The following is a 27,305-nucleotide window of genomic DNA, read 5'->3' on the forward strand; positions in this document are numbered from 1 at the left end:
CTTTTCATATAAATAGAATTATACAATATGTGGCCTTTTGTGTCTGGTTTCTTTCACTAAGCATAATGTTTTCAAGGTTCATTCATGTTGCAGCACACATCAGTACTTCATTCCCTTTCATGACTGAATAATAGTCTGTCGTATGCCTATATCACATTTTGTTTATCCATTCTCAATGGATGGCCATTTGGATTGTTTCCACTTTTTGGCTGTCATGGATAATCCTGCCATGAATATTTGTGTACAAGTTCTAGCGTGCAGATACGTTTTCACTTCTCTTGGGAGTATACTTGGGAGTGTCATTGCTGGGTCATATGATAATTCAATGTTTAACTTTTGGAGTAACTGCCAGACTGTTTTCCAGAGTGCCTGCACCATTTTAGATGTATTTCTTTTAAGACAATGGCTGTAGCTCCATGTTTTGGGCATAGTGAATGCTGTGGTAATTACATTTAATGAAGCTTCTGAAGCTGGTAAGGAGGGAGCCCAAGTTCTTATGTGGAGTAAATTATTCCTGTAAGAGCAATAGCAATTCATAATGTGACCGTTCATTTTGGAACCTCATTCAGATGGCATCGTGGAAGGAGACTCTGCCCCCTGCACATTCCGTCCGGTAGCCCCTGGGGCTGCCCACTGGGGTGTGGTTGCTGAGGCCTTCATTTTTGTGGGGATTCCAGGGTTAGTTGGCTGTCATGTTTGTTGAGGTTCCACTGAACTGTGTCATCTGCCAGCTGTTTTATAATTTTCCTTCCTCGTTGCTGTTGGCTAATATCTTTAAGTGATTCCTTCAGGACCAGCACACGATGAGGTTTCTTGAGCCCTTGCCCCTTAAACAAACAAGCTTCTAGGTGCTTTTTCAGAACGATATTAAGGCAGGGTGGGTGGGGCTAAATGAGCTTGCTTTAGTGTCAGGCACACCTGTACCTCTTCCAGACCCCCCCATTCCTACCGAGGGGTCTTCTGGGAGCTGTAGTTTTTAACTGAATGTAGAAAGAGAAACTGATGGGGAAACTGTGGGTGGCCACAACTGGTTACTTGGCTCAAAACAAACAAATAAGCTCATTGTGAAGTAGAGGGGACTGCTACTTTATTTCCTGATTGGTACTAACCTCAAATTTTAATTGCTGCTGAACTGCAGGAGACAATCGTTCTAGACATGGCAGTTGAGGAGGAGGGAGTGATTGGAGGCGGGGATTGGTTTGGTATGCACTCCTGCACTCCACACCTCAGGAACGTTATTGCATGTGGATCGGCTGCTTTTGGAAGAGTATTGCCCAGAAGAAGAGGTGTTTGGTTTTCACAAGCCAAAGATATACCAAAGTATAGAGGGCTGCTGTATTTGCAGAGCTAAATCCTCCAGTTCCCGATTCACTGACAGTAAACTCTATGAAAAGGACTTTCAGAGCTGCTTTCGGTTACGTGAGACTTGATCAGGAGACACCTGTAATGCCCGTGTCCTGCTGTGAAAAGATGGAAGAAATTACCATCAGGATCAAAAAACAAAAAAAAAAACAACTGGAATCACTTGGTAGATGCAAGGGCAGGACCCAGTCTAAAGACTACACTGAAACCAGAGAAAGTGAAAACTCTTATCTGGAAACAGGATAAAAAGCAACCAGATCAGCAAACTGCCGAAGAGATTTAAACGTGGTAATTCTGATGCTCACAGTACCACCTCAAGTGCTTTTCCAGCTCAATCTCCCTGTTATAGTAACCAGTCAGATGATGGCTCAGATACAGAGATGGCTTCTGGCTCTAACAGTGTTTTCCATTTTGGATCTCACATACTGGATACGACAGAAAATATGCTGTGGCATTATCCATAAAGGCTGTCTTGGGGAAGTCCTCATCTGACACACATCTATTCAAGTCTTGCTGCAGCAATGAGAAAGCAGCTGCTGAGAAGCCGGAGGCACAGGGGCCAGAGCCTCTACCCATCTCCACTCATGCGTGGTGACTGAGGTTTATGTAGAAAGGAAACAAAAAACAATTTAAATTTTGGAAAACAAAGCAACAAAATGACCCTCCTATTTTTAACTTGGATACCTGCTATTCTGCCAAATGACGATTTCTAGAATAGTTGGGTTTTTTTAATAGAGTTTTTTTTTTTAATTTATTTATTTTATTTATCTATTTTTGGCTGCGTTGGGTCTTCGTTGCTGTGCGTGGGCTTTCTCTAGTTGTGGCGAGGGGGGTCGACTCTTCATTGCGGTCCGCGGGCTTCTCATTGCAGTGGCTTCTCTTCTTGAGGAGCAGAGGCTCGCATGGACTTAGTTGCTCCAAGGCATGCGGAATCTTCCCGGACCAGGGCTCGAACCCCTGTCCCCTGCCTTGGCAGGTGGATTCTTAACCACTGCGTCACCAGGGAGGCCCTTAGGATAGTTTTGAGTGGGTTATTTTTCCTTCAGTTCCACAAACTCTGAAGCCAGTGTCTAACTTACTAAAAGAAAAAAAAAAAGTGTACATAATACCGGGTTGGCCAAAACGTTCGTTTGGGTTTTTTCTGTACGATGTCATGGAAAAACCCAAACGAACCTTTTGGCCAACCCAATATTTCAAGATGCTGAGTATTTCATAGGAAAGCTGAATGAGGCTGTAAAGTGCTTTTAAGTCTTTTTTAAAAATCCCCTTGGGCTTTCCTAGTATCCATTTATTAAAAAAAAAAATCCCCTTCTAATGAATGAAATTAGGGGAATTTCAGGGGACAGAGGGGATTTGTTTTATGATAAATGTATGTAGTTTTAGTCTTTCTATATTCAGAAGCAGTGGTTAGAGCATTTTTTTAAGATGGCTGGCTATACTTGTTTTCCTTCGTTATAATAAATTTGTCATAACTCAGTAAACATGGACTTGCCCCTATAGGTAGTTGTTAATAACTTTGAAATATTAAGGTCTTGCCAAGGTTCTGATGATTCAAACCTGTACTACTGAATATTAAGCAGGACAGGCTAAGCTCTCTGGTGCGAATATCTTGAAAGAGTAATTTCTAAAGCTACAGAGGTAACTTGACTGTATGTGTTGCATCCCGTGTCACCTCCCTCCATACTGATGTTTGATAAAGATTTTAATTTCGATGAAACTTCTAAAGCGGAAGTTCCTCTTGGGGAAATGTCAAGTCTTTAGGATAAGCAGTCCTATATGAATAGTACCAAAGCATTACCACTTGGTAGAGAGCACACTCTATTAAAAATGTTAAATTATCTGAAAAATAAAATGTGCAGGTCTTCAGGATGGCACACGAAAAAACAAAGTTAATGCTTCTTGGGGCACATTTCTTAGAGGGCTTGCAAGTGTGTAAATACTTTGTTTATGTTACATGACTGGTGACTTCCTTGAAAATCTGCACAATTCACTTTTAGCTCTGGATTACTTCAGTTGACCTTTGTGAAGGTTTTATCTGTGTAGAATGGTGGTTCGACTTGTTTTAACCTATTAGGGCTTTGGGTTTTTGTGGTTTTTTTTCATTTGATATTAAAGTAAAATTCTACTAAAAACAATTTTTTTTTAATTGCTATGGGCTGAAGAAAAGTTCTTAATAGCTATTTGTGGGGAAGTGGAGCACAGATGGACCACCGATGCCATTTTCCCCCCACTTAGCCTTTGTTGGTCTTGTAGGTACAGAAAATTCATATGGGTTCTAGATTGGCAACATTAGTTTTAAATATTTGGGTAAGATTTAAAAAAAAAATCTTTGTGTCTTTTTAGCTTTTAGTGTGAGGTTGGAGAGATTGTTTTATATTCTCAGCCAGATGCCATTAAATTTTTTTCCTTATTTTGCTATTAATAAAAAGTAATACCTTCAAACAATACAGAAGTGCATGAGTTAGAAATTAAAATTGTCACTTCAGCCTCTCTTCCTAAATCCTACTCCTCAGAGGACATCATTGGTAAGAATTGGGTAAGCGTCCTCCTGGGTACTTGATGCCTTGATGGTAATCATCTCAAAGAGCTTCAGATGTGTACAGTACTCACCATGTGCCAGGCCTTGTTGGAAGCACTTTTCATGTATTTTAACTGTAGAACCCAATGAAGGACATTTTATAGACGAGGAGACTGAGATACAGAGAGGTTAGAGGATTTGTCAAGGTGACTCAACTAGCACGTAGCTGAGTTGGGATGGAAACCTAGGGAGTCGGGCTACAGAATCTGTACTCTCATCCTCTATTCTACACCATCTCAATTGTTCATTGGTTGAATGAGAATATTAGCTATAGTTTTAAAAAAAGGGGTGGGGTGGGGTGGGGGAGAAGGGGCTTTTGAGAGAACTTAAGGAGATGTGGTGCCCAGAGGACGAAATGTATGCTTATACCTGAGCCCCAGATGGAGTCATGAGGGCAGTGGCTCCCAAATGCAGATTTCATGTCCCATTGAGCCACCTCTCCCATCAGCAACATCAGTTACTCTGTGTCACATTTCAATTCAGTCATGGTTAAAGGCCTTCCTTAGATACGCAGGTGATAAGCAGAGCTCGCTCTGGAAATATATAAGGAGCTGGTAGAAAATGGATTTCCCCCAGAAGGATTCAGTTATCTTGTTGGAAACACTGTCCACCAGGGAGCAATTTAGGAATGTGTCCCAGGTGGCTTGGAGAAAAACCCAAAAAAACAAAATACGACTTTTCCTACCCTCCAGGACAGGAGTATTAGAAGGGTAGTGACACCTTGCAAAGAAATGCATAGATTTTGTTGAGATAGGGTGTAACACACTTTTGTGTGGACAATGCCTGGGACCTCAACGGTGTGTGGTAATGCAGAAGTTGTGCCCTGCCTCCCATTTAAGAAACCATCTAAGGGCCTTACCAAGGGTCCCTGCTTTTTTTTTTTTCTGTTTTTTTTATTGAAGTATAATTGATTTACAATGTTGTGCTAATTTCTGCTGTACAGCAAAGTGATTTAGTTATACACATACATACATTAAAAAAAACAAATTTATTTATTTTATTTATTTGTTTTTGGCTGCATTGGGTCTTCGTTGCTGCACGCGGGCTTTCTCTAGTTGGGATGAGTGGGGGCTACTCTTCGTTGTGGTGCGTGGGCTTCTCATTGCGGTGGCTTCTCTTGTTGCGGAGCACAGGCTCTAGAGCGCAGGCTCAGTAGTTATGGCACATGGGCTTAGTTGCTCCATGGCGCGTGAGATCCTCCTGGACCAGGGCTTGAACCCGTGTCCCCTGCATTGGCAGGCGAACTCTCAACCACTGTGCCACCAGGGAAGCCCCAGGGTCTCTGCTTTGTAACCCAACTTGCCTGTTGGCATTTGAATCTTGCTTTTAACATTAATGCTTTGTTTTTATCTCAAAGTAATAAAGGCAAACAAACAACCCAATTCAAAAAAATGGGCAAAGAACTTGAAGAGACATTTCTTCAGAGAGAATGAAAAGATGCCCAACATCACTAATCATTAGGGAAATGCAAATCAGAATCACAGTGAGATCCTACTTCACACTGATTAGGATGGCTACTATAAAAACAAAACAAAACAGACAAACAAGATCAGAAAATACCAAGTGTTGGCCAGGAAGTGGAGAAATTGGAACCCTTGTGCATTGCTGGTAGGAATGTAAAATAGTGCAGCTCCTGTGAAAAACTCTATGGCAGGTTCTTAAAAACTTAAACATAGAATTACCACATGATTTAGTGATTCCACCTCTAAGTATGTACCCAGAAAAACTGAAAGCGAAGACTCAAACAGATACACTCACATTAATGTTCATAGCAGCACTATTCGAAATAGCCAAAAGGTGGAAACAACCCAAGTGTCCATCATCAGATGAATGGATAAACAAAATATGGTTATATACAATGGAATATTTATTCAGCCTTAAAAAGGAGGGAAATTCTGACACATGCTGCAACATGGATGAATCTTGAAGACATTATGCTAAAGTGAAATAAGCTGATAAACAACAAATTATATTGATAGGATTTCACGTATGTGAGATGTCTAGAATAGTCAAATTCATAGAGAAGGAAAGTAAACTAGTGGTTCCCAGGGGTTTGGGGAAGGGAGGAATGGGGAGTTAGTGTTCAGTGGGTATGAAGTTTCAGTTTGTGATGGTGGAAAAGTTCTGGAGTGGAATAGTATGATGGTTGAACAATAATGTGAATGTACTTAATGCCATGGAATTGTACACTCTGAAATGGTTAAAATGGTAAACTTTATGTTATGGAAATTTTACCAGAATAAAAAAAATACTTCAAGCAATGCATATGGTTGTAAAAAAGTAAATATATAGTATTAGAAAAGTTATAGTAACTTTCAGACTTCCTACTGATTCCTCAGTCTCCTCATTTTTGCTCCTAGAGGTAGCCACTTTCAACTTTTTACTTTTTCTTTAGTTCCAGATTTCTCAATTATAGCAATTCATGCTGTTTTCCTTGATTTATTAATTTCACATGTTATCCATTACACTTCAGGTTATCAGAGATGCAGATTTATCTTTCTTACTCCACTCCTAAACTCCCCATTTTTCCTGCTTCATCTTCCTAATAGTTGTATCATGATTTTTTAGTTAAATTGACAATTATTTATCATCTTATGGCTATATAAATTTTGTCCACTGCAAAGCCAAATGGTGTACATGCTGTTCTTGCACAGCTTTTTACTTTTCTTGGTTAACAATTGCCCTTTTTTTTCTATTTGCTTAATTTTCTCTACCTGTCCTAATTTTTTCCACATACTACATCATATCTATCTATCAATGGTTAAAAATATTATTTTCTAAAGGTTTTAAGATCAGTCTGTCAATCCCCTTTTCTTCCGCCTCCCTCTGGAGACCTCCCTCCTGGATTCTTCCCTCTTCCTGCTCCAACCTGAACTAGTTATAGTTACTCTCTTGCTGCACAGTTGTCATCCTGGGATTTACATCCCCTTACCTGTTTTCTGGATCTCATGTTTTTTGGTTTTTGGTTTTTGTTCTTCTTCTTTACTTGCTGCTTCATTCTGCTGAAGTACATTCTTCAGCAGCTGCCAGAGAAGAGTTGCATAGGAGGTGTTATTATTAGATTTTGCATGCTTTTATTTTATCTTCATATTTGATAATTTGGCTAAGTATGGGATTCTAGATTGAGAATCATTTTCCCTCTGACTTTTTTTAATCGACTTTTTAAAAATTAATTAATTTACTTATTTTTGGCTGTGTTGGGTCCTCGTTGCTGCGTGCAGGCTTTCTCTAGTTGCGGCGAGTGGGGGATGCTCTTCGTTGCGGTGCGTGGGCTTCTCATTTGCGGTGGCTTCCTTTGTTGCGGAGCAGGGGCTCTAGGCATGCAAGCTTCAGTAATTGTGGCACACAGGCTCAGTAGTTGTGGCTCGTGGGCTCTAGAGCGCAGGCTCAGTAGTTGTGGCACACAGGCTCAGTAGTTGTGGCTCGTGGGCTCTAGAGCACGGGCTCAGTAGTTGTGGTGCATGGGCTTAGGTGCTCTGCGACATGTGGGATCTTCCCAGACCAGGGCTCGAACCTGTGTCCCCTGCATTGGCAGGTGGATTCTTAACCACTGCACCACCAGGGAAGTTGCCCCACTCTGACTTTTGAAGTCGCTGCCCCATTGGTTTCTAGCATCCAGAGCTAATATTGAGAAGCTTGACTCCATTTGTAGCTCTGGTCTTTATATAGAACATGTTTTTTTTGCTATTTTAACCTTTTAGGATCTTCCTTTTATCCCTGGTTTTGGGAAATTTCACCACAAAGTACCATGATGGTGGTGGAGTCTGTTCATTCATTGTGCTGGGTACCCTATGGGCCTTTTAAGTCTGTAAATGAAAACCTAGAATTCACCCTTGGAGTGTTCTTTAACGGTTTCTCGTGTGCTGGTTTGGGTCTTTCAGCCCCCAAAGCCAAAAAGTATAGTTGATTTTTTCTCCCCTGAACAGTACCTGGCAAGAAGTTGGCACTGGGTCAATATCCAGAGTCAATGGCCGAAAGTTAAAAGGATAGACTTCTGGTTTGGCAGCAACGCTGTGCAAAGCGGCACTTGGCAAATATTTGGTGGCGAAGAGAGTGATAACAGTTTTATTTCATAGGTGACCAATTCCCTTGAGTCTGGGTCCCCCCTCACGCCCCACCCCAGAACTGCTTCAGCAGCTTTCCACCTTCTCCATCCTCGACCTCGGGCCATGCCCTCTTACCCTGCATAGTAGTTGGGTGAACAGAAGAGAAACAGAAAACAGGACTGGGAAGTCTCACTGACCTTGCAGTTAGGTCAAAGATCAGTGTCGGGGTAAGCCCCACAGCCTGTAGTCAGAATTACCTTGGAAAAGCCTTTAAATCTCCCAGAAGTATGAGGTACTAAGAACTTCTTTTACTTTTATGTTTCTCTCTGCTCCTCAATTAATCCCTTAATGTCTTCTTTCAGGATGTCCGTGAAACTATCGCCATCCAATTTCTTGGCCACAGCGAAACTGTTTTTCCTCTTTTCATTGATTGGGAAATACTTAAAGTTGTTTTCCCAGCTTTTCCATAATTTTGGCTCTGTAAGACTTTCACTTTCAAACAAAATGGAGTAACAGGGATCAGAAATATGAAAATCCAGGCAAAAAATATATATAAAACTGTAAACAAAAAGAACAAAGAGCATTGCTCATCATCCCCTTATAAAGAGAATTAAGTCACACCCCACAGTGCCAGTGTGCCCTGAGGGGAATTCAGGATGGAAAAAGCTGGAAGCATTCTGTGCTTTTGGATGTACGGTCCCCTAGATAGTTATTACAGTTTATGCAGTTATTTATTACAGTTATGCAACTAACTTTTATTCAACAAATTTTTATCAGTTAGGGATCTGACACGTTGGTGGATGCTTTCACATATATTATATCATTCTGTTCTCACAGCACACCTATAAGGTTGGATTTCTTTATTTTTTTCTACTTATAAGAAAAGGGGGGACTTTCCTGGTGGCACAGTGGTTAAGAATCCGCCTGCCAATGCGGGGGATACGGGTTTGATCCCTGGTCTGGGAAGATCCCACATGCCGCGGAGCAACTAAGCCTGTGCGTTACAACTACTGAGCCTGAGCTCTAGAGCCTGCGAGCCGCAACTATTGAGCCCGTGAACCACAACTACTGAAGCACACGCACCTAGAGCCTGTGCTCCGCAACAAGAGAAGCCACCACAATGAGAAGCCCACGTACAGCAATGAAGACCCGATGCAGCCAAAAATAAATAAATAAATTTATTTGAAAAAAAGAAAAAAAAGAAAAGGGGAAGGGAGGGAGGGAGGGGGGAGAGAGGGAGAGAGAGAGGAGATGAAGAGGAAGAGGCAGAAAAACGAGAGAGACAGAGGCAAAGTGAGAGGGAGAGAGACAGAGAGATAGAGAGACAGAGAAGGAGGAAGAGAGTGAGACAGAGGCGAAAGGAGAGAGAGGAAAGTTCAACTCCCCTAGCTTGGCATTTAATGGTGAAGTCCCTGTCTACCACCCCCCTACTCTCCTACCCCTTCCTATAAGCGCAGGTCCCTCTAAGCCAGCTGAACTGCTGGCGTTGCCCACATTCACACAGTTGCTTCACTCCTCTGGGCTTTCAGAAATGTCCCAACACCTCCCTCCTCTGCTGTGTGCTTGCACAGCTCTGGGCTGGCCTCTCCAGACCGTGCCCTGTCCACCCCGCAGGCTCGTGCACTCCCTGAGAGCCAGGATTCCTGGCCAACCGCGGGCCCCACGCTTCCCCAGGTTGGGAACCATTTCATATTTGTCTATGTAGTCTCTTGGGCACTTGGCATCGTGGACATTAAATAAATATTTTCCACGTGGCTACCCTGTGCCACGTACTGTCCTAGCAGAGCAACGAGACGGACAAGGTGACAGCTCTCACAGATTTTATATTCTACCTTACAACAGACAATACGCTGGTCAACAAATCAAATAATTTCATGCTGTGGAAATATTTTACCATGAAGAAAATTAAGTGATGAGAAGATGTAGTTTAGACTGAGTGGTCATGGACATACTCTCTGGGGACATGGCTTTTACGTTGACTGCTGAGAAGGATAAAAAAGAACCAGCTGTGTAAAGATGGGGGTTGTATTAGTTCCCTAGGGCTGCCATAAGGAAATACCACAGACTGCGTGGCTTAAACAACAGAAATTTATTTTCTCACAGTTCTGGAGGCTCGAAGTCCACGATCAAGGTTTTGGCAGGTTTGGTTTCTTCTGAGGCGTCTCCTTGGCTTGCAGATGGCCACCTTCTCATCGTGTCCTCATATGAATGTCTCTCAGTCCGTGTGTGTCCCTGTTCTAATCTCCTCTTATAAGGACACCAGTCCTATTGGATTAGGGCCCACCCACATGACCTCATTTTACCTTAATTTCCTCTTCAAAGGCCCTATCTCCAAATCCAGTCACATTCCAAGGTACTGGAGGTTAGGACTTCAACATAAGCATTTTGGGAGGACACAATTCAGCCTGTAACAGGGGTGAAGTGCATTTCTAGGCATAGCAAGTGAAAAGGCTCTGAGTGAGTTTAAGGAAAAAGGAAGGCAGTGGGGCAGAGCAGAGTGAGCAAGAGAAGACAGGTTGGAGATGGAGGTGGATAGGTGGACAGGGGCCAGCTCATGTAGGCACCTGTAGGTCTGTCGACAGAAAAAAAAAAAAAAAGCACAACCTAAAAGTTGAGAATTATGTTTTATTCAGCAGCCTTACTGAAGACTTAAGCCTGGGGATTCAGCCTCTCAGAGAGTTCTGAGGAACTGCTCCGAAAAGATAAGGGAGGGGCCGGGATATGCAGGAGTTCAAACAAACAAAAAACAGGTAGTCAGACATCAAAAGATTACTGCTAATTAAAGAAAACCAGACATCTTAGTGAATTTAGCACTTTTCTGTGTATGGGAACATGCAAGAGTCTGGGCTTATTGAAATCATTCCTTTGATAAGCACCTTAACTATCTAGGGCCAGTATCCTGTTTTTTTTCCATCCTGAATCCCCTCAGGGTGCACAATTGGGGGTAGTGGCTGCTGGCTTGATGGCTGCAACATCCTTTGTTTACTGATGTGGCAGGCGACATTTTTTGTCTGCATATTCTAAGTGAGAGAAAAACCCACTGGAGGCTTTTAAGCACTGGTAGTGCAAGGACCCAGTTTTCTTTTCCTTTCTTTCTTTTGGCTCAGAGTCAAATACTGCATTTTATTGGAATAGTCAGTTTCCTATCTTTTATGTAACTTTCCCCTGCCCCACTGCCCCACCCTGCAAACTTACAAATAGAGCCACTTGGTTAGGGAAATAATAAAGATACAGACTTCGGAATTAGAAAGATCTGGCTTTGAATTATACTTCTGCCACTTTGTGATATCAAGCAAGTTAATTAACAGTCTGTGACATTCAGCTATTTCAAATGTAGAATTGAAATATCAATACTTACCTTACATCATGATAATTTCAATTATGCCTCCTAACGTAATTGCCATAAACTAAGCACACAATCAATATACATTGAATAATTTTCTTACTGAAAGCTATATAGATTATTTTAAAACATCAATTGTATTTTTTTATCTCTTTTTTCTCTTAACCATTTTTTAATTGAAGTATAGTTAATGTACAATGTTGTGTTCATTTCAGGTGTACAGCAGAGTGATTCAGTTACATATATATATTTATTTATGTATTCTTTTTTAGATTCTTTTCCATTATAGGTTATTATAAGACAGTGAATATAGTTCCATGTGCTATACAGTTGGTCCTTGTTGTTTATCTATTTTGTATATAGTAGTGTGTATCTGTTAAGCGACCCAGTTTTCAATTTCAAAAGATCACTCTGGTAATGTGTGGAGGCTGGGTGGAAGGAGGGCAAGAAAGGAAACAGGAGATGCCTTAGGGGGCTGTTGCAGTTGGTGGCTTGGACTGAGTGCGCACTCTCAGGAGTAGTGAGTAGGCTGCGGTGTGGGGGAGAGTAGGGGAATGGGGAGGATGAAGAAAGTCCATGATACCTTTCATTAAAATGTAGTTTTCAACCAAGATTCATCATCATGGTGAGTAGAGGTGCTAATTTAAGAACACTTTCCAAGAATAGAGCAAAGTTATTCCAATGAGTCTTGGATAATTTGATTGGTGCCATTCATTGAGCCTTGACTATGTGATAGATACTTGCTTTACGTGTAGTTTCATCTCATCTTCATGACAACGCCTTGAGGGAATTACTACCATCATTGTAGAGATGAGGAAACACAAGCTCTAGTGAAACCATGGGTGAGCATCAGAGCTGGAAATGCACCCTCGAACTCCCAGTACCCTGGTTTTCCCCCTGCTCTGGGCCCTCCCAAGATGCTTTGCTCACTGCTCACTGTGGGGCTCGGAGGAGGGCTGCTGGCTCCTTTACCTTCTCTGAGCCGCTGAGCCCGTCTCAGATCTGCCAGCAGAGGGAGGCTCACAGACCTGCCGCACAGGCCTTTAATGAGATAGAGCTGCTAAAAAGGAACATTTAGCAGCATATTTTATTCATTTGTTTTCTGTGAAATATTAATCATGAGCTCCTGCTAACACCAGGTTTGGGAAGCAGTGAGTAACTTTGACTTAGGGCAATCTTCAAAGTACTGAACCTGGGATGTCCATGGCAGTCCAGTATTTAAGACTATGCTTCCATCACCCTGATACCAAAACCAGACAAAGATGTCACAAAGAAAGAAAACTACAGGCCAATATCACTGATGAACATAGATGCAAAAATCTTCAACAAATACTAGCAAACAGAATCAAACAGCACATTAAAAGGATCATACACCATGATCAAGTGGGGTTTATCCCAGGAATACAAGGATTCTTCAGTATACACAAATCAATCAATGTTATACACCGTATTAACAAATTGAAGGAGAAAAACCATATGGTCATCTCAACAGATGCAGAAAAAGCTTTCGACAAAATTCAACACCCATTTATGATAAAAACCCTCCAGAAAGTAGACATAGAGGGAACTTTCCTCAATATAATAAAGGCCATATATGACAAACCCACAGCCACATCATTCTCAAAGGTGAAAAACTGAAACCATTTCCACTAAGATTAGGAACAAGACAAAGTTGCCCACTTTCACCACTCTTATTCAACATAGTTTTGGAAGTTTTAGCCACAGCAATCAGAGAAGAAAAGGTAATAAAAGGAATCCAAGTCGGAAAAGAAGAAGTAAAGCTGTCACTGTTTGCAGATGACATGATACTATACATAGAGAATCCTAAAGATGTTACCAGAAAACTACTAGAACTAATCAATTAATTTGGTAAAGTAGCAGGATACAAAATGAATGCACAGAAATCTCTGGCATTCCTATACACTAATGATGAAAAATCTGCAAGTGAAATCAAGAAAACACTCCCATTCACCATTGCAACAAAAAGAATAAAATATCTAGGAATAAACCTACCTAAGGAGACAAAAGACCTGTATGCAGAAAATTATAAGACACTGATGAAAGAAATTAAAGATAAAAATAGATGGAGAGATATACCATGTTCTTGGATTGGAAGAATCAACATTGTGAAAATGACTCTACTACCCAAAGCAATCTACAGATTCAATGCAATCCCTATCAAACTACCACTGGCATTTTTCACAGAACTAGAACAAAAAATTTAACAATTTGTATGGAAACACAAAAGACCCCGAATAGCCAAAGCAATTTTGAAAACGAAAAACAGAGCTGGAGGAATCAGGCTCCCTGGCTTCAGACTATACTACAAAGCTGCAGTAATCAAGACAGTATGGTACTGGCACAAAAACAGAAATATAGATCAGTGGAACAGGATAGAAAGCCCAGAGATAAACCCACACATATATGGTCACCTTGTCTTTGGTAAAGGAGGCAGGAATGTACAGTGGAGAAAGGACAGCCTCTTCAATAAGTGGTGCTGGGAAAACTGGACAGGTACATGTAAAAGTATGAGATTAGAACACTCCCTAACACCATACACAAAAATAAGCTCAAAATGGATTAAAGACCTAAATGTTAGGCCAGAAACTATCAAACTCTTAGAGGAAAACATAGGCAGAACACTCTATGACATAAATCACAGCAAGATCCTTTTTGACCCACCTCCTAGAGAAATGGAAATAAAAACAAAAATAAATGGGACCTAATGAAACTTCAAAGGTTTTGCACAGCAAAGGAAACCATAAACAAGATCAAAACACAACCCTCAGAATTGGAGAAAATATTTGCAAATGAAGCAACTGACAAAGGATTAATCTCCAAAATTTACAAGCAGCTCATGCAGCTCAATAACAAAAAAACAAACAACCCAATCCAAAAATGGGCAGAAGACCTACATAGACATTTCTCCAAAGAAGATGTACAGATTGCCAACAAACAGATGAAAGAATGCTCAACATCATTAATCATTAGAGAAATGCAAATCAAAACTACAATGAGATATCATCTCACACCAGTCAAAGTGGCCATCATCAAAAAATCTAGAAACAATAAATGCTGGAGAGGGTGTGGAGAAAAGGAAACACTCTTGCACTGTTGGTGGGAATGTGAATTGGTACAGCTACTATGGAGGACAGTATGGAGGTTCCTTAAAAAACTACAAATAGAATTACCATATGACCCAGCAATCCCACTACTGGGCATATACCCTGAGAAAACCATAATTCAAAAAGAGTCATGTACCAAAATGTTCATTGCAGCTCTATTTACAATAGCCAGGAGATGGAAACAACCTAAGTGTCCATCATTGGATGAATGGATAAAGAAGATGTGGTACATATATACAATGGAATATTACTCAGCCATAAAAAGAAACGAAATTGAGTTATTTGTAGTGAGGTGGATGGACCTAGAGTCTGTCATACAGAGTGAAGTAAGTCAGAAAGAAAAAAACAAATACCATATGCTAACACATATATATGGAATCTAAGAAAAAAGAATGTCATGAAGAACCTAGGGGTAAGACAGGAGTAAAGACACAGACCTACTAGAGCATGGACTTCAGGATATGGGGAGGGGGAAGGGTAAGCTGTAACAAAGTGAGAGAGTGGCATGGACATATACACACTATCAAACATAAAATAGGTAGCTAGTGGGAAGCAGCCGCATAGCACAGGGAGATCAGCTCGGTGCTTTGTGACCACCTAGAGGGGTGGGATAGGGAGTGTGGGAGGGAGGGAGATGCAAGAGGGAAGAGATATGGGAACATATGTATATGTATAACTGATTCACTTTGTTATAAAGCAGAAACTAACACACCATTGTAAAGCAATTATACTCTAATAAAGATGTTAAAAAAAAAAAAAAAGACTGTGTTTCCACTGCAGGGGGCGCAGGTTCAGTCCCTGGTCAGGGAACTATCCCGCACAAAAAAAAAAAAAAAAAAAAGGGAGGTACTGAGTCCTCCCCTCATCCCCACCCTCCGAGTTATGTTTTTCGAGCTGAGCTCTATCTCATGATCCTCTCTTCTGAAAAGGAAAACAAAATATTCAAAGGGAAAGAAAGGGAGGGAGAAGAAGCCCAGGGTGGGAAGGGCGGCAGTTGGCAATGCTGGGAGAGCAGCAGTCCAGGAGGAGGTGGGGTATGGGACATTGCAAGGTCAAGCTGAAGACCTCCTCTTCCAGCATGGACCACTGAGAGGGGGGACGTGGACCTGAGCTTAGGCCACCCTCCACCCCCCAAGTGGTTTTCTGCTTGCTGGGAGGAATGTCAGCAATGGACACCCAACAGAGGTTGTCTTTATTTTTACTCAGCCCACAGCACACACTGCCACCTTCTCTTCGGGGGCCCCCAGGGCTAGGAACAGGTCTAATAAACAGTCAACAAGAAGAAGGGAGTGGCCAGTATGTGGGGTGGGTATCCAGTGATTTTCAGAGATGGTACAGCCTCTTCCCTGGGGCATCCTCATCATAATAGTAGCAAAAGGGTCTTTTCCCCCAAGTAGGAGGAACCATGTTACTGTGTTTGACCTGCTGATAAAGGAGGTAACTGGATTGCTGCCCTTAGGTAGTGACCAGTCTGAGAAAGCAGACAGGTCAGGGAGCTCCCAGGCTCATGGTCTCTGTTCTCAGGGAGCCCCTGATTTGTCCTTGGGCAAATTCCAGCCCAATGTAGTTTATACAACCACGGTTTCCAATAAAGAACAGGAAATGGTGAACACATGCATGAAAATGACTTAGGTACTTTGTCACATTTGAAGAAGTTTTAGGTAATATATAGGCTACTTGTTTTAAGTAGCCATTAGACACAGACTTTAAAAACCATTCTGTTTTTTAGATCCAAATACATATGAGAATTTGGTATAAAAGTGGCATTGCAGATTAGTGGGGAAAAATGAATTATTCGATAAAACATGTTGGGATTACTAGATTATCCCATTTGCAACAAACAAACAAAACTTGGGCCTCCAATCTCACTCCTTAGATAAAATTAAATTCCAGATATATTTAAATACAAAAAAGTAAGCCAAGTCAAGAGAGTGAGAAGACAAACCACAGTTTGGGAGAAAATATTTGCAAAACACATATAAAGGACTGTTATCCAAAATATACAAAGAACTCTTAAAACTCAAAAATAAGAAAATGAACAATCCAATTAAAACATGGGCAAGAGATCTGAACAGACACTTCACCGAAGGAGATATACAGATAGCAAATAAGCATGTTCAACAACATATGTCATCAGGGAAATGCAAATTAAACAATGAGATACCACTACACAGCTATTAGAATGGTCAAAATCCAAAACACTGGCAATTCCAAATGTTGATGAGGATGTGGATCAACAGGAACTGTCATTCATTCCTGATGAAAATGCAAAACGGTACAGCTGAAATAGGAGGGAAGGGGGCAGGGCGCAACCTTTGAAAGAATGACTAGCCCAAGAACATGGCATAAACTGATTAGAACCAAATGGGTCCAAGATGGCAGACAAGTCGACTTCCACTAGGCCTTGAGCCTCAGAGCATATGCTCACTGTATGGTGCCTTCCTCACCTTCTGAGATGGCCCGCACTCTGTGGAGTGTGTTTCTTCCAAGGCCTCTCTCACCTTTTGAGATGACCTGTGCTCTGTCTGTGGAGTGTGTTTCTCTCTAAATAAATCCACTTCCTACCTATCACTTTGTCTCTCACTGAATTCTTTCTGTGATCAGACATCAAGAACCTGAGCTTTGGGACTTTCCTGATGGCTCAGTGGTTAAGAATCTGCCTGTGAAGGCAGGGGACATGTGTTCGATCCCTGGTCCGGGAAGATCCCACATGCCGAGGAGCAGCTAAGCCTGTGCGCCACAACTACTGAGCCTGCGAGCCACAACTACTGAGCCCGCGTGCCACAACTACTGAAGCCTGTGCACCTAGAGCCCATGCTCTACAACAAGAGAAGCCACTGCAATGAGAGGCACGCGCCGCAACAAAGAGTAGTCCCTGCTCACCGCAACTAGAGAAAGCCCGCGTGCAGCGATGAAGACCAAAAGCAGCCGAAAATAAATAAATAAAATAAATAAATTTATTAAAAAAAAAAAAAAAAGAACCTGAGCTTCATTAAGTCCTGAAACCTGGTGTGTGATCTCATTTGGAAGACTGGGTTCTGTCCATGTTTGACTCCTGGCCACATGGGTTCAAGTCCCAGTCATGGTTTTGGACAGGTTTGAGTACTGACACGTGGGTTCGAGTCCCAATCTGAGGTGGACGGTTTCACAGCCACTTTGGCTTCCACTTTGGAAGACAGTTTGGCAGTTTCTTACAAAACTAAACATATTCTTTCCCTACAATCCAGCAATTGTGTTCCTTGGTATTTACCCATAAGAGCTGAGAAGTTATGTCGCCACAGAAAAATCGGCACACAGATGTTTATAGCAGCTTTATTCATAATTGCCAACATTTGGAAGCAACCAAGAAGTTCTTTGTAGGTGAATGGATAAATAGACTGCGGTACATCCATACAATGGAATATTATTCAGCACTAAAAAGAAATGAGCCATCAAGCCATGAAAAGACATGGAGGAAGAACCTTAAATGCAAATTCCTAAGGGAAAAAAGCCAATCTAAAAAGAGTACGTACTGTATGATTCCAACTACATGACATTCTGGAAGAGGCAAAACTATGGTGACAGTAAAAAGATGAGGGGTTGCCAGGGGCTGAAGGAGGGAGAGATGAATAGGCAAAGCACAGAGGATTTTTAGGGCAGTGGAACTATTCTCTATGATACTATAATGGTGGATACAGGTCATTTGTCAAAATTACACATTTGCCAAAACCCATAGAATGTACAACCTATGGTAAAACCTAAGGTAAACTACGGACTGTGAGTGACAAAGATGTGTCAGTGTATGTTCATCAGTGATAACAGATGTGTCACTCTGGTTGGGGATGTTGACAGTGGGCAGGTTGTACGTGTGTAGAGTCAGGGAGTGTATGGAAATTCTCTACTTTCCACTCAATTTTGCTGTGAACCTAAAACCGCTCTACAAAATAAAGGGTATTAAAAAAAATTAAACCATCAGAAACAAAACAAAAAAGCAGAGCCAAGCAGTATTATTCATAATAACCCCGAACTGGAAAAGATGCAGCAGATGAAAGCATAAACGAATTATGGTTTATCCATATAATGAAACACTACTCAACAATACAAAAGAAAGAAAATATGCACAATAACATGGGTAAATCTCACAGATGTTAGTGAAGGAAGCCAGATACAATTCCAATGTGACATTCTAGAACAGGCAAGACTAATCTAGAGGGAGAGAAAGCAGACACCTGATTGCCTGGGGTGGGGCTGGAGGTGGGGATTGACTGTAAAGGGGATGGAGATACATGGAGGGAATTCACTGGCTGGAACTCAATCAGTGAGGTGATGGAAATGCTCTTAACTGTACTGCTGATTACTTGGCTGTATATATTTGTCAGAACTCATTGAATTGCATACTTGAAATGGGTGCATTTATTGTGCGTAAATTATACCTCAATAAAAGTGATTTGAAAATGAAACCATAAAAATGTTAGAAGAAAATATGAGAGACTTCCAGAAAGTGAAAGACAAATACCATATGATTTCAGTTATATGTGGAATCTAAAATATGGCACAAATGAACAGACTCACAGACATAGAGAACAGATGAAAAGGGGGAAGGAGGAAGGAGAGGAATGCACTGGGAGTTTGGGGTTGGTAGATGCAAACGATTACATTTAGAATGGATAAACAACAATGTCCTGCTGTATAGCACAGGGAACGGTATCCAATCTCCTGGGATAAACCATAATGGAAAAGAATATTAAAAAAGAATGTATATATGTGTATAACTGAGTCACTTTGCTGTACAGCAGAAATTAGCACAGTGTTGTAAGTCAGCTCTACTTCAATTAAAAAAATTTTTAAGAAGAAAAGAAAATATGAGAGGCTTCAGAAAGTATATAATTTTGTCTAAATAGGGCATAAAACCTAGATGGCATAGAAGAAAAGACAGACAAATTTGATTATAGAGATGAAAATTTTCTGTAGAGCAAAAAAATACCATGTACAAAAGAAAACAAGTGACAAATTGGGGGAAATATTTACAACTTGGTTTCTCTTGTTCTTAAAGAACTTGAACTGAAACTGTGTAAATATAAACCTGTGTTGTCTCAAAACTGAGCCTGGGTGAGGGATATAAGGGCATGTATGTTTTGAGGACTGTGGGTGGTGATTGGAGTTGTGCTGGGTTAATCGTGGAGGACTTGGCTTGCTAGAGGAAATGATTTATATATATATATATATGTATTTTTATTTTTATTGGAATAGAGTTGATATACAGTGTTGTGTTAGTTTCAGGTGTACAGCAAAAGGAATCAGTTATACACATATCCACTCTTTTTTTGGATTCTTTTCCCATATAGGCCATTACAGAGTATTGAGTAGAGTTCCCCGTGGGAAATGATTAACAGGGCTTATCCCATGCCCACCTGAAACTGAGAGATACAACCATAAACTCACCATCCAACTTTGGTCTCAGACTACTAGGGCTGCTGATGTTGCCATTGCTGCTGCTGGTGATAATGACCTCTCGTGCTTGAGTTTAGTGTATCTGTGCACATCAAGGTTGGATAAGGTGGCACCGGGATCTAGGAAGATTTTTATTCCCAGGATAGCCTCATTCCCTACCCCTGTGTCTTGATCAGGATGTAGGAAATAGCCCTTTCTTATGAGCTTGAACTGTTTTCCCAAATGAAATCTTAAAAAGGAAACAAATGGAAAACTTCTCCTGGGCACTGCTCCCCTCCTTCACTGCCTTGCGTCTGAGCATTGTCTAGGAACTTGGTTTCTGATTAACCAAAGTCTAGTTCCGGATTAGACTGGCTGACCCTGCTGATCTCACACTTGGCCCAGGCTTCTTTTCCCTGTGGCAGCTCTGTCTGAATCCTAAATAAAGACAACCTGGCTTCTAGGCCAAGGTCAACTGGTTGGCATAAAGTCCAGACCTGGTTAGATGCTGTGTCCTGCCCAGAGCTGGCTTCCTAGTCTCAGGCCTTGGGCCCCAGGTCACCCCCCCTCAGCCCACTCTGAATGGTATTTCCACTCTAAGGCATGCTGCCGGGTTGCCTTGATCCCAGCCCTGGTCCCTGGCTTCTTGAAGAGGAAGTCCCTTTCTTGTGTGTCCCTTAGATCCCCTCCTTGCTCTTCAAGCCACCCCCCATTTGCTTTGAAGTTGCTTGTTTTTCTTCTTCAGGAGCTTTCTGTGGATCTGAGCTCCCAGAAATCCTTCTAAACCTTCCTGGTTACCTGCTGTGTGCCAAGTACTTAGCTGGATGCCGGAATCAGCCCTGCCCTCAAGTTGCTAAACCTCACAGTTTAGTGGAGGTGGTCAGACAAGTAAACAGGCTGTAACAAATCATGGCTGTGATAAAGGGAAGCACGGGGTGGGGAGGAACAGTGGGAACCTAGAAGGCAGAGAGAGTCACCCAGCTAGGGAGATCAGAGGAGATTCCTGCAGGAGGTGATGCTTGAGCCCAGATCTGAAAGGCAGACAGGGAGACATGTCAGGAAGATGCCCCAGGCAGAAAGAATAGCCTTTCTGCTATTCTGCTATTTCATGCTTCTGTAGAAGCATGAAACAGGAGAGTGAGCTTTGGAACATGGAGGTGATGCTGAAAACTCAGCCTCTGTGCACCGGAGCTGAATCGAATCTTGGAGACAGAGTTTTGGGTGAAGCAGAAAAGAATAGCTTTATTGTTTCGCCAGGCAAAGGGGGGACACAGCAGGCTCCTGCCCTTGAAAACTGTGTGTCCACACCCAGCAGGATTTGGTGAGGAGTTCTATACCAGTAGTTCAAGGGTGGGGTTGCTGATAAGATTAGGGTGTGTGCACGGTCTGCACTCCTTTAATCTGGTCTCAGGTAATCTTTTTTCTTTTCTTTTTTTTCTTTTTTGACCATGCCACATGGCTTGCAGGGATCCCAGTTCCCCAACCAGGGACTGAACCCAGGCCCTTGGCAGTGAGTCCTAACCACTGAACCACCAGGGAATTGCCCTCGGGGAATCTTTTTTTTTTTTTTTGTGGTATGCGGGCCTCTCACTGCTGTGGCCTCTCCCGTTGCGGGGCACAGGCTCCGGACGCGCAGGCTCAGCGGCCATGGCTCACGGGCCCAGCCACTCCGCGGCATGTGGGATCTTCCCGGACCGGGGCACGAACCCGTGTCCCCTGCATTGGCAGGTGGACTCTCAACCACTGCGCCACCAGGGAAGCCCCGGGGAATCTTTTGATGAGCTTCTCTGGTTACTTTAATCTGACCAAAAGTGGTCTTCTCTGGAATGAAGAATGCTGACATCTTCCACTTGGGAGTTTTAATTCTATAAAGAGCTTAAATATACTGTTCCGTGTATCCCGTGAGGCAGAACCAGGACCCTGCTCCAAGGCTGCACTATTATTTCTTGGCTATTCTTCCCTGTCTCTGCATTCCCTCCCTTCCCTGATTAGCAACTGTTTGAATCTGCCCTTTGGGACTCAGGGAAGGTCCTGGAGGCTGGAGTCTGTTCCCTACAAACAAGGAATGGGGAACCCAGAAAGTCTTCCGTGCCCAGGAGCCCCACAGGGTCCTGCTCGGTTTCAGAGGAAGGAGCTCATTTTCCTCTGTTGGGCTATATTTGTCAGGAGCTTCTCTTCCTTTTGTAAGGCCCATCTTACCCTGGATTAGCTATCTAAGATGTAATATAAAATTTAGCAACTTAAAACAGCAAATGTTTATTATCGCATACAGTTTCTGCGGTCAGGAATTGGTAGCAGCTTAGCTGGGTGGTCTGACTCAGGTTGGAGAATCTGCTTCCAAGCTCACTCACAAGGCTGTTGTCAAGCTTTGGTTTCTCACCATGTGGTCTCTCCATAGGGATGCTTATAACAAGGTATAACACGGTAGTGGACTTCAGTGAGAGAGTGGTAGAGAAGGAAGCCACAGTCTTTTGTAATCTAATCTCAGAAGTCACATCCCATCACTTTTTTTTTTGTAAATGAATATATCTCCCCATTTGTATTTGCCGTTGAAATGGAAGTCTCTTATTCTTTAGGACATTTTTTTAAAATTTATTTTTGGCTGCGATGGGTCTTCATTGCTGCACACGGGCTTTCTCTAGTTGCGGCGAGTGGGGGTTACTCTTTGTTGTGTTGCGTGGGCTTCTCGTTTCGGTGGCTTCTCTTGTTGCAGAGCCCAGGCTCTAGGCGCACAGGCTTCAGTAGTTGTGGCATGCGGGCTTCAGTAGTTGTGGGTTTTGGGCTTCAGTGTTGTGGCTTGCAGGCTTCAGTAGTTGTGGCTCATAGGCTTCAGTAGTTGTGGCTCGCAGGCTTCAGTAGTTGTGTCTCGTGGGCTCTAGAGTGCAGGCTCAGTAGTTGTGGCGCACGGGTTCAGTTTCTCCGTGACATGTGGGATCTTCCCAGGCCAGGGCTCGAACCTGTGTCCTCTGCATTGGCAGGCAGATTCTTAACCACTGCACCACCAGGGAAGCCCCATCCCATCACTTTTATCACACTCTTCTGATCACACAAAACAGCCTTGGTACAATATGGGAGGGGATTACACAGGAGTGTGAATCCAGGAGATGGGATCAATGGGGCCATCTTGGAGGCTGGGTACCACATATCCTATGGCTAAACTGGATTGCATCACCTGTGATCTTAGGCATAGTAACATGTAAACTTAGTTTCCCAGCCATCCATTTGGCTTCATTGGGGCCCCTCATCTTTACTTGGAATCTCTTAGAAAGTTAGACATTTCCTTGCCTCTTCCTGCTTGAGGGGTGAGGGCTTTCCTTTTGGCCTCCCATCTTTTGTTTCTAGTTTGTGGAAGTCGCTGCTTCTCACTCCACTCCTTGGGGGATTTATCAGTAGGACACACTCTGAGCCAGATGAATAACCAAATCTTCTCTGACTCAACTAACAAACCATGTCTACCTTTTGAGCGTCTAGGTACAGCCAGGGGGTAGCTTTTCTTGAATCATGTTACTTTGGTTTTACAATTCCAAAATATTAAAAGGTAACGTTCTTCAAGAGAAGAGGACGGATGCTGTGGCCTACAGCTTGGAGAGGTGGTATATGTGGTGTGGTGGAAAGAACAGGGGCTTAGGTTGGAGACAAACCTGATTCTATCATTGGCCAAAGTCCTTAACCTCTCTGGGCCTGTTTTCTCATCTGTGAAATGGGTTGCTCTGAAGATCAAATGAGATAATTCATGCATAGCATTTGCTGGCAGTAGCTTGTACAAATTGGTATTTTATTTATTTACTTTATTTTCTCTATTAATGATACTGGTTTTAGTTTTATCACTACCATCTTCTCTCAAGATCCAACTCAATTTTTACAGCTACTTCAAATCTACCACAATAATCAAGTCAACATTGCCATCTCCGTGTTCTAAACTCAAATAGCATCTGAGTCAGCACTTCATAATTTAATGCTTAATTACCTATCATCTTACATTACTTTCTATTTATTTTGTGTCAGTCCTGTCTTCACAGTTAGATTCTGTCTTTTCCTAATTGCTTGACATTTGTTCAAGATACTGGGTGTTCTTGGGAAGGTGGCTACAAAGTGAATTCCCTGCTTTGAGCTCAGAAGACTTTCAAGTGGGGAAGAAAAGGGAAGGAGGAAGGAGCAAAGTAGCTAAGTACAGATATTATCAGGAATCTCTGCATGTAAAGTGTTGTATTTTATTTCACCTGCTATGATTTTGTTGGGTTTCCAAATTAATTGCTAAAACCCTCAGTACAGCTAGCAACCAGCAGGGAAGCTATCAAACCAGATTGGATTCATTTCTTTAAAACAGTGAATTAATCTGACTTCTGCAGAGGAAAACAGACTCTCACCCTTTAAAACTCTTCTTAAAATAAACCAATCTAATATTAATCTGAAAATATCATGTTAACAGTTCTCCCTGCAACACAGAAGTGCTACTATGTAAAAAAAAAAACCCAAACCTACGTTTCTTTGCCACAGTTAGCAACATATTCATCAACGTGGAGACTGTTTTGCAATAAGGGAAGAATGGTTCCATTAAGGTATCAGCTTTATGGAATCTAGTGGCTGGCTTCAAATGCTATTTTAGGGCCTCCGTGACATGTATAAATGTCTGTGTTGACAGCTCTAGCTTCCTGTTACCAAATGTGAATCAAATTAGTCCTCATTTAAAGAAGGAACTTATTATACAGAGAAAGTCGAATTACAGGGTTTGTTCATTAGTGCACACATTCCTTTTATAGAACCTGCTGTTGCAAATGGGAAGGATCTCCAGCACACTGTACATTGTTGGAAGTTTCTGCAGAAGAATAATATTGCAGTACTGCTCTGGTAATGACCTAAGCAGCAGGTCATTCTGTGGGTACCTGCTGAAGCCAGGGAAGGGACTGTTCCCCAGAAAAATTCATAGTCATAAATAAAAAACTTTGTGAGGGTTCCATTGATTGCTTCTAAGAGTCAATGGATCCTTGGTTAAGAAGCTCTAGGTCAAGTTGACTAGGGAGTTTGGGGTTTTAGGAGGAGGCTGGGAAGTCAGTGATGGCCCGGAGAGTATGGCCGTGTCTCACTGGCTCCCCTAGAAGCCAGCACGGAGTGCTCAGGGTGTTTGAACGAGTGAATGAATGAATGAATGGATGGATGGCTGGAAACACGGTGAGTGCTGATGTCTATTTAAGATCACGACCGAATCAGGTCAGTGACTTTAGGGAAGAATAGCAGTGTCGGTGATGACCTCGTATATAATCCCTTTTGTCCTTTCTCATGTTTGCTTGGGATAGCAGGTTGGTAAACAGAGGGGTCATGTTTGCATCTGATCTCTGACCCTGTTTGGAGAGGAGAGAATCCAGACTCAGCCAGAAGGCACACACATTGTCCCTTTGTGGGTCCTGCTTCTCCTCTAGGAACCCCCGTGCCCTAAGGAGCTCAGTCTCCCAGGAGGGCCCACCTTGCAAGTCTCCCCTTTCCATAGAGCACTTGGGGCCTGTCTGCACCTTCCTTTTCTTCCTGGCAAGATGCCCACGTCCTTGGTGCCGTGATCTCAGAAGGCAACCGGGTAAATGAATTCACACCAGCCAATGTGTAACACCTCAGCTCTGTTGCTCAAAGGGGATTACTCTGTGCGGGTGCTAATTTGATTACCGGGACAGGCCGGTGGGAGAGGCATTTGTGAGTGGAGTAGCCCTACCCAGGGTGCTGACAGCCTTCTCTGCCAGTGAGCATCCCTTGAGACCTCGGAGCACAGGTCCGGGTTTGGGTCCTGGCTCCTCCAGTCACCAGCTGTGGGATCTCGACCAAGTCATGTTCATTTCCTTTAAGTCTCTCTTCTCTGAAGTGAGGAAATAACTCTTCCAGGCTCCCAGGGTGGATGGGAAGAATAGACGAGTGTGTAAATATAAGAAACTATTGGGCATTTGGCAAATATTTTAATGAATGTTATGCATGGACTAGCCTTGTTGGGGGAGGTGGGTAAAGTTTGGGGTGTTGTAGAAATGAGTCCAAATAATCCCACTGAAATTCTGGTATCTAGGGGTCAGGTTTGGAGATAAATATCAGAAGTGATTGAATTCTGTGGGGCTCCCCTACCCCCGCTGCCCCCAGTGGGTCCCAGCCAACACTGGAGGCCCCTCCGAGAACCTCTTCAGGCCTCCTTGATGAGTCCTCCAGGCCTGGGCGCCACACAAGCAAGAGTCCCCGTGGGAACAAAGGGTAAGAAGTAGAACGTGATTTGAGCTTTGCTCCCTTTCCTATCTGGGAAGTTGCTGGGGAAAGCAGAGGCTCTGTGTGTCTTGATGTTTGTGAAGGAGATTTGTGAATAAACAACTTGTGTCAATGTCAGGCCACATTAGGTCAGCCCTTTCAGATGTCCACACAGAGCCTTGTCGCCGAGAGGCCCCCCAAGAAGGGGCAGTGTGAGGGAGGCCATTGCTGACTCACCTGCCCAATCAGGAACGCATCTCATGCATTCCTGATCGCACTCTTAAGCACTCGTCATAGAGATGCATTTTCTGAGATCAGATGCACAGGGGGAGAAGCAAGGTGGAGTTCAGTATCAGACAGAGTGGGATGTTGTGGAAATGCTCTGCAGGCAGCTCTTGACACCACTAGTGGAGAGAGAGATCTGGAAGCCACCAGTCAGGAGGTGGCAGGTGAAGCTGTGGGAGCTGATAAGCTCTTTGGGCAGGTGTGCTGAGTGACAGGAGGGATGCCTACATCTAGTGGGCTGGTGGGAGCCTTTGGCCTGGGTACAGAATTAAGGGGAGCACTGTCTGTAGATCATTTAAAAACAGTAATAAAAACTGATTAATAGTCAGCTTTTTATTATCATGAGTGCAAGTGATTCTCAACAACATCAATGATAAAATTCTTCTTTCTGCTGGGGCAGATGGCCCCATCCTTGGTATGTCAGCACCTGTGTCCCCTTGCATTTGTTCATTCCCTGATTGGAGAATGACTTCCCAAATGGCACACCACTCTCCAGGTATGCTCTGACCAAGAACTCTGCTGGTGTTTGCCTGAGATGCTTGAATAGAATTACAACATGGTGATATCCAGAAAAAGGAAGACAAGATCTTCTAGAGATGAAAGAGATTCCTGCATCTGGAATTTGTTGGAATCCAACAAATTTCCTATGTGCCTAGTTTAATTTGGGTTTTTGTCACCTGCGATAGAAAGAATTCCAGTTACATAAATATCATATTAGTAACTATAGGCACAGGAAACTCCAAAAGCATTTGGTTGTACACAAGGTGTTCTGATTGTCACCTAGTAACTGAGGTAGAGACTATGGTTTCTAGGTTTTTCTTGGCTTTGGTGACCTCTGTAATCACCAAGCAAACAAACACAGTTGGCAGGTCACAGAGACACCTTTATGTACACACCAGAACTCAGTAGAAAGCTGCTTGGACGCCATCCAAGGCAATTATTTA

The 27,305-nt window shown here is 42.7% G+C and overlaps 1 long non-coding RNA gene and 1 pseudogene across 4 annotated transcripts in view; both read left to right on the forward strand.

Annotated features, from left to right (window-relative positions):
* The window catches only part of LOC137224767 (uncharacterized), a 78,677-nt gene that overhangs the window by 1,756 nt on the left and 49,616 nt on the right, over window positions 1-27,305 (forward strand). The gene's annotated exons all lie outside the window — the stretch shown is intronic.
* Window positions 1,182-4,201, forward strand: LOC137225377 (SIN3-HDAC complex-associated factor pseudogene; annotated as a pseudogene).

This window comes from Pseudorca crassidens, chromosome 5, assembly GCF_039906515.1.
Source record: "Pseudorca crassidens isolate mPseCra1 chromosome 5, mPseCra1.hap1, whole genome shotgun sequence".
In the NCBI taxonomy this organism is placed as follows: Eukaryota; Metazoa; Chordata; class Mammalia; order Artiodactyla; family Delphinidae; genus Pseudorca; species Pseudorca crassidens.